Here is an 8,720-nt window from a genome sequence, read left to right as displayed (position 1 = left end):
ATAAGGGTTCAACGATATTATTTTACATTGTAAGATAATCAGGGGTAAATGATATGAATCTATTTTGTAAAACATTTTTGTTTAATTTTTTTCTGTATGTTTGCGAAAGTCATTCATCTTATAGTTTGTCCAGAACTGGTGAAAATTATCATTTTCAAGTTCAATAGATTATACACGTCTGTCGCTTCCGAAAGTAGAATCTATCTCAATGCTAGAATGAAAAAAATGTATAACTAAATATTACTGTCTGCTGATAGATGTATTTTATAGCATAGTAAGCTGTATAAAATTCCACCAAAGACTGTCACGATATTTATTCCCATTCTACACGTGTGTAATAGTCTCTTATAGAATAGTTTAGTTTCCTATTAAGTAATGTAAACTGTACATGTCATACGTTGCATCTTATGCGATTGTTGTTCAATCAATTCATTAACATCATTATCACGCAAAATGTAATGAACATATTCGATCTACACATATCTAACCTCTAACACATCCACCGATCCGTGTCAGTTACAAACTTCCTACACCCAATTACATGCAAATGAATTACAATTGGCAATCGATTTACACATTTATACAGAAAGGGCAAATTAAAGAAGAATAAATTAGTTTTGATAAGAAACCCTATCCTTCATATAACGAATGCCACGTGGATGAAATTGAGACAAAATATGGATACAGTATTATTACCATTAATAGCATAGTTGACCTTTTTTAGACAGCTGTTTATTGTGCTGAAGTGACGGTTCATGCACCGTTAGATGCTCACAATTGCCTTTGCTCCCAGGGCAATCTATTTTGAATAATGAGGATCATTATATCTTGCTGACAATGACGAATGGGCAAAGGCGAATCTAGCATATAGTCTGTCAGTATCCTGTGAAGTTTTGTTAGTTTGTATGCAACACACGTGATGATTGGAGCTAATTAAAGAATGTGCTCATCAGAAAGTGTTTGTTGTTAATCCGGCTTGATCACTGAGCTGAGGCTCTTTTTATCCATGAACAGCTGCAGTAGGTGGTGCCTTTTATTGATGAGCCCCAAGAGTGGTAATTTGTCATATCCTGAAGTACTCGACATGTTTTGTAACTTGTCCCCACAGCTATGCGATATCAATCAAGTGGATTCGGGGGGTAAATCGCTCGGGTTTCATTTGTGCAATGAGTGTTTCTAAAATGCATGACAGTTGAAGACATGTGGGGGCCATGGTAAACCACCTTTGTAAACTTTATTAATAGGTCCATCAGCTATTTTAACGGTAAATATTAACTCCGATAGTCAAAGTGCTTAAAGATATTCGTAAAGGAGACTTACAGATTTGAACACATTTAAGCTACCTCTAAGTTGTAAATTTTCCAGCTAAAACCTTATCTTTACGACAACTCTAAGCTGCCTTTAAGCAGTCGTAAATTTTCCAAATAAAATTCTTTCTTTACGACAACTTTACGCATTTATGTTTGAAAAATTCCTCTGAAAACTTTGACGAAATGTGATCGGTTTCACCGCAGTGCAGATCTCTTAAGGCAAAGACCTGCCCCCGGGAACCTATGCTTCATCGATCGGAATATTTTTGTGCTTACAGAGCACAGATGGATCAGATGTACTCAATACTTTGCCTCGGAACCGACAATCATTTACGAATAGCTACTTTTGACACTTTAACGTATTACATACCTTCTATAGAATACAATTACGTAATCCCGTATCAACTGTGATTTAATTTTCCATTTCTAATACAAATACTACACAGTGTATCCTGCTATCTACTACATTTGCCATTTTCTCTCTCTTTCGGTGTTCAATTGGACATGCCGAAAAGGCCATTTTAAGATCCAAAATCCATACTTGTCACTGTTTGATGAAGAAATGCTTGGTGTCCAATATTAGAAAGGACGAGATATTGAAAAAAAACATTTCCACCAGCCTTTGGGTTCCTAACAAAGCAGAACGAAGGTCCTGGACTTGATATTGACCAAGGTGAGATCGATCAAGATACGGGAATAACGACATCCATCAACGCGACGTCTAAAAGCTTTCCAGGTCCCGTCGAGGGACAGCCGTTGTCATCGTAGATGCCGGGGCATACGTAACCAGAATGGAAGTTAAGCAGCGAGGAAAATGGGGGAAGGGTGTCTGCAGAATCCTATAATCCAGTTAATCCTTCGAAATTGGAAGAAAAATTGTGCATTCAAAGGTATAGAAATTACTGAGCATCAATTCTACATAATAGATGAAAGGGAAGAGAGAAAGTAGAGGCAACTGGAGGTGGCAGGTACCTCCCATATTAACCTCTAGTGACCCAATTCAGCGAGAGGTAATCTATGTTTGGAATTGAGAATAAATTCAGTCAGGACACACTCCACCTCCCACACGTAATTCTCTTTGAGTCACTTCGAATTTTATCCATAGAGCATCATATCTTGCGTGGAGTGATTCGGTACATAATAATGAATATACAGAAAGATGATGTAGAATTTTGACAGAAGCAAGCAAAACGTATTATTACATATTATTCAGCATTAATATTACATGATTTCAGGAAAGTGAACCATCGCACTGGTCTATACCACCAGAACCCATGTCCAAAACAACTAGAAATACTGACGCCACCATATCCTATTCCTTATTTCTAAATCTTTGTTATTTTCTAGAATTCTGGTCCTTGGAAGTAATGGGGGCTTTTTTTTTCCATTCTACAAACAGATCCTACAAAGGCAATACAGTATTCATCGGCCAGAGGAGTGTCCATTAGCCCCTTTCTTGCCATCGTAGAATCTGCTTGGAAATTAGACTTTTTCAGGCACAGAGTAAAATAAATTGATAACGTTTTACCGTATACGTGTTACATATTTGTTTTGGACCCGGCTGTGTTCGTTAAGGCCCAGTGGTGTACCTTAAACACCGCGTAAGTTAACGGACTTCATACCCAACCCAATAATTGTACACAAGAAAGATGATGATTATCCATATTTCTGATAGTTCCAGTGCCGAACTTTGATATGTAAAATGAAACATTGCAACAAACTGCAAAATTTAATAACAAACACTACTGTTTGCAAATCACTACAAAATCACAAAGTCTGGCTTCACCAAGACGCATTGCGACTTGAACTGAGAAGAAATCCGTTGAACAAGACGGATACCCCATAATGACATGGTACGGTTCGCAGCCCGGACCTTTAATAATGTCTCAGCAAGACAAATGGCGAAAGACTTAGTTCTGGCGAGGTGAAAGCTTTATATTCCCAGGCAGGCCATTCATTGTCGGCTTATTTTCCTCCTAGCAGAACATGAGAAGGGTCGAGGCACATTTGAAGGCGGTTAGGAGGTAAAAAACAACAACTACGTGCCTGGGAAAGCAAATACAAACGTGCTTCTGTTTTGTATCACCAAGCATGGCCTGTGTTCAATGTTCCAAGCGTTGAAGTAAAAATGACAGTGGTTTTACAACAGCGTCAAATATAATTGTCGAAGAACACTTCGGTGACAGTGGTTCAGTAATGTATCTTCTATCCAACAACGTATTACCAGCATGAGGTCTGCCCTACATCAAGAGTAGGTCTATCGTGAACGAAGAAGGCCCAAATCCTACGTGTACCATTACTGCATTTTTACGACTTGATCCTAGATAGAGGTTTAATATGGTAATTTCACACCCAGGGTGATGTATATGTATACACAAGACAGTTACAGCTATGATGTGACTTGAATGCTCTACGTAGCACATATGACTTTCAATGAGAAGGCATTTTTCAAAGTGAACCCCAGTGCTGAATGATACACGGAATCAACGTCCTTTTTTACCGTATTCTGTTCATCTGCACAACAAAGCAGCACCAGGATACTTTGTAGAGAACAAAAACGGTTACAAACCAAGAGAGCTGCTGTCACACTTTGGTTGGTCAAAGTCAAAGTTTGTTGTGATATACGCCTTTCAAATTTTCTTCCAATCGATCCGTGGCACAGCTTTTGAAAGGCGTATATCACGTCTTTGTTGACTATATTCTGGTCTTCTGAAGTGAGATGTGACAACAGGATATTTTGTAGAGCCCGAGAAGATTTGACGGCAATAGTGGAGCTGGTGTCACTCTTTGGTCAGCATCTACGTGGCAAGACAGATGGCTCCGACTTTCCAGGCAGCTACAAGGCAATTTCACCTCCTTGTCCAGGTCTTCCAAGACGGTAATTGAATTTGCAAGATGATATATGGCGGGTTTTAAGTCGGCGCTACGTCAGAGGGAGGCGTCCCATGAGTATGCAGTAAGGAACTGTTGGTATGCCGAGTGAGTCGCCAAATGTTCTTCAGAGGCGTTTTGTGTGGATAAAGGTTGGCTCGGGGATCAATGAGGTCAGGAGGTCACGACCAATGTCGCCCAGACGTGTACGGGTTATTGTGATGCAGATTTGATGGCTCCGACATCCCGGCGTTGCCATGGCGGCGGAACGTTCCTGAGGGCAGGGGCAGAGCCGATCTGTATTCCGTCCCGTTCTGAACTTAATGGGCTTGTCCGCGGGTACAATGGGTTCATTAACGACCTCCAATCAACAAACGAACGTGCTGCTTTCATCATAACCGCTGCTGTCCTAAAATGTTTGAGCAATCATACGACTTTCTTTACAGTGCAGTACGCAGACTTCAAATAGTTATTCGAAACTTCTTCCGCGCACCATGATTTACATGTACTTTATACAGTCCTTTGAACTAGTACGCTCAACGCTACTCCCATCGAGCGAGGGTTTCTAAACTTGTATTCAAGAGGAATGTCACCCGCCCCCGAATACAGGGATGTTTGATGTCTTAGTTAACGTTGAACTTGGACGTTCAAACTAAGCCAATTTATCAGAGCCGGGGAGCTTCTCTTTAATCAATACCCAAAGGAACGGTAGGGACTTGCTCCTACCTCACAATTACAACGCAATAGTCTGGCTTCAACTGACATTTCTGTTTGATAGATAGTAAGAGCACTGACGTACGAAGTTACACATGTACCATTACATATAAATTACTTATCAAAGCTGTAAAACAAATATGAAAAGTGATGATTTATGAATCGTTTCCTCTTCTTACAAATTACGACCATGCTACCCGAAGCGGAATAATCGACTGTGTATTAAAACATGCTAATAACAGTTATAAACTTGCCAGCCTGAAAACAAGTTTTTACTGTGATTATGGGTTTGGTAATTTCGTTTCTTTTCTGTCACGCAAGGTCGACTTTATATCCGTTTGAACCAGATGTGCTATGAAGCATGGCGGCTATTAGAGTTTTCCACACGCAAGGCCATCTTGGCTTTAATTTAGAGACACTGTAACCGCAACTGCTGCCTTCCTGTAATCAGTGGGAAGCTGTGATTGACTCCATATTGGACCATGCGGGGCAAAAGATTAATCACAGTAAAATTAGCATCACTAAGAAGGGTACCGTCTTGGAAAACAGGCACACTAATCAGTTTGGCTCCCTTATCAATGCAGGACAAATGGAGAGTCCATTGATTTTAGCTGGGACGTGTCACGAGTGTGCGCTTTCATCATCGCACTGTGGCGCCTGGCACAGGTCTTAAAGTCGACATTTGCAATGGGCATGGGTTGGTCGGTGTCTTTGGTAGCTATAGTAAAAGTAATTCTGAGTCAGTTGGAATAGCAAAAGTAATTCTAAGTTGGAGTTCTGAGTTGGAATACCAAACGTAATTCTGAGTTGGAATACCAAAAGTAATTCTGAGTTGGAATACCATACACTTTCCCACATGTTCTTGGAAACGTCGACTGTGACATTTTGACTCCATGGGTCAGAAATAAAGGAACAGAGAGAGAGAGAGAGAGAGAGAGCTTCGTACGTACATGTTGGCAGAGCCTGTTGGAGACATACATTGTATTAAGTTCTGCATGCACAAAAAGCTATCAATATACACAAAAACTATCTCTGAAGTTTAGTTTCATGGCGATGTCAGTAACATGTAAGTTACGAGAAAAACCACACAGAATGGTGAAGCATGACATGTACTTATAATAAGAAACTCTTTCTTTTAGGAGGCAGCAATGCTAAGTCGTCTCCACAAGAAAAGAAGTCGACATAGCATCTAAAGGTTAACATCGCAATCAAATACCTATTATCTCTCTCGTATTGTACCGTTGTGGTATCTATTGGAGAACAAAAGCACAGACCGATTAACGTTCGTAATAGACATTGTACTGCAGGTGTATGGACAAGATAAGAGACCTTCTAATGTTTCCTCTATACATTAATGGCTGCACGGAAGATAAAGCTAATGTCACATTAGGATATAGTCTCATTAGCAAAGAAGTTCTGCGAAGTAATAAACAACCACTTCCTTCACCAACACAACTTGACTCCATCTAACTCCAGCGGTAATCTACTGGACTTGGTCTTCTCAAATTTTCCAGAGAGCCTGTCTGCCATCAACGAGGTTCCAACTGTCTTCGACACCGACCATGCCATTTTGGAATTCATGATCAAGTGCAAATCCCAACCGAAGCGTGGCATCTCCCGTAAAGTGTTCAACTTCAAGGCCGCTGACTGGGATGGCCTACGGTCAGATCAGAGTTTAAGCGATCTGGAGGAGGAAATGGGAAAACACAGTGATATCGATTCAGCCTGGCAAACATGGCGTAGCACCGTGCAGGCAGCGATGGTTAAATACATACCTTCTAGACAACTGAAAAACTCATCAACACCGCCCTGGGTTGACAGTGAAGTGCGGCACGTTCGACATAAAAAGTACACGGCCTGGAAGAAAGCGAAGAGAACTGACAAACCTGTTCACTGGGCTAAGTTCAGGAAGCTTCGAAACAAGCTCAAAAATATCCTGTCTTCCAAGTATAGAAACTTCTTGGATGGTCTGTCATCCTCATTACAAGAGTCACCCAAGCGATTCTGGTCCTTTGTCCGTGCAAAGGCGAAGGCCAAATCCTTGCCCTCGGTGGTGAAAAATGATGGCTCCATCGCCCAATCTGCCAAGGAGAAAGCGAATATATTCAACCAGTATTTCTATTCAACTTTCTCCCCGGTGGACCGGAATACCAGTAAACCTGATATTGATATTGTATCAGTTGATGCCTTATCTAACTTACAGTTTTCTGTCGATGTTGTTCAAGATGTGCTGGCCAGTCTTGATATAACTAAAGCGGTCGGACCTGACAATATCTCCCCGCTCATTCTTAGGAAATGTGCCGACATACTTGCACCGTCTCTTACCCAATTGTTCAACAAATCAACCACCTTTGGTAAGGTACCTTCAGAATGGAAGGATGCCAACGTTATTCCTGTTCACAAGAAGGGGGAATAAAGAGTTGGCATCTAATTACAGACCGATTTCCTTGTTATCCATAGTAGAGTAAAGTCATGGAACGTGTGTGTATGACGCCATATTTCCCACTTTACGTGATGTTATCCATCCTCTCCAACATGGGTTTGTCAAAGGTCGATCTACCACCACCCAGTTGCTTGAGGTATATCACCAAATTGGCTGTGTACTGGATAAGGGGGGTCAAGTGGATATGCTTTTTCTCGATTTTTCAAAGGCATTTGATTCAGTGCCCCATACCCTCCTGATACATAAGCTGCAGATGTTTGGATTTGGTGGGGATTTGTTAAAATGGTTTGAATCATACTTGTCCAACCGACGGCAAAGGGTTGTGGTAGAGGGTAGCAACTCTGAGTGGCGACCAGTAACCTCTGGTGTTCCCCAGGGGTTTATTTTGGGGCCACTCCTTGTTCCTATTGTATATTAATGATCTACCCATCACTGCAGCAAACTCCACTGTAGCACTGTTTGCAGATGATTCTAAATGCTACAGAGAGATTTGTAACGCTGTAGATTGTCAAAAATTGCAGAATGACATTTTCTCTATGTACGAGTGGAGCCTTCGGTGGGGGATGTCTTTCCATCCATCGAAGTGCAAGGTTCTCCGTCTGACACGTTCCAAGAGCCCAATAATTTTTACCTATCATATGTCAGACATCGTTCTATCTACAGTCAAAGATATGAATGACTTAGGGGTTTTGGCCCAAACTGATCTGCTTTGGAACAGTCACATTGTGAAAACAGTTGCTAGAGCCAATTCAATGGTTGGATTCATCAGACGCACTGTTGGTTATGAGTCCAGCCTTGTGGTGCGCAAATCCTTGTATGTATCATTGGCTAGATCTTTACTTGAATATTGTTGTCAAATATGGTCACCTCTGTCTCGCAATCTGATGTCCTTGTTGGAGGGCGTGCAGAGGCGGGCAACCAAGTTCATTATAGGTGCAAATGCCAATGCTTGTGAACTTGACTACAAGGCTAGACTAGCTCACCTCAACCTGTTACCTCTTTCATATAGGAGAGAGATCGCTGACATCATGTTGTATGTTAAGTCCACGGCTAATGTGTACGATTTAGACATGCATAGTTATGTTTCATTTTCATCACGTCCAACAAGAGGAAGTAGGTCCCATATGCTAATGCCAGTTCGCTGCAAAACATCAACATTCGCTACTTCCTACATCCCTCGCTTGGTGGCTGAGTGGAACAGACTGGAAGTCAGAGTCCGGGACATGGGGGCTGTCGCTTCGGGGCAGTCCGAGCTTTTAACATTCAAACGGGGTCTTGTCAAATCGCTGACCAAGAGATTTAATGATCATTTTGTTACTGACAATCTCTGCACGTGGACGTCTGCCTGTCGGTGTGCCACATGTCTGGCAATAAGGCCACGG

At 41.5% G+C, this 8,720-nt stretch overlaps 1 protein-coding gene across 1 annotated transcript in view; it reads right to left on the bottom strand.

Annotated features, from left to right (window-relative positions):
• LOC109477901 (heparan-sulfate 6-O-sulfotransferase 3-like) overlaps window positions 1-8,720 on the bottom strand; it is a 43,895-nt gene that overhangs the window by 11,715 nt on the left and 23,460 nt on the right. The window lies entirely within an intron of this gene.

The sequence above is a fragment of the Branchiostoma belcheri genome, unplaced genomic scaffold (genome assembly GCF_001625305.1).
Source record: "Branchiostoma belcheri isolate BF01 breed outbred unplaced genomic scaffold, Haploidv18h27 scaffold41, whole genome shotgun sequence".
Taxonomy (NCBI): Eukaryota; Metazoa; Chordata; class Leptocardii; order Amphioxiformes; family Branchiostomatidae; genus Branchiostoma; species Branchiostoma belcheri.
The sequence above is the reverse complement of the archived record's forward strand: the minus strand, read 5'-3'. Positions and strand labels throughout refer to the sequence as shown.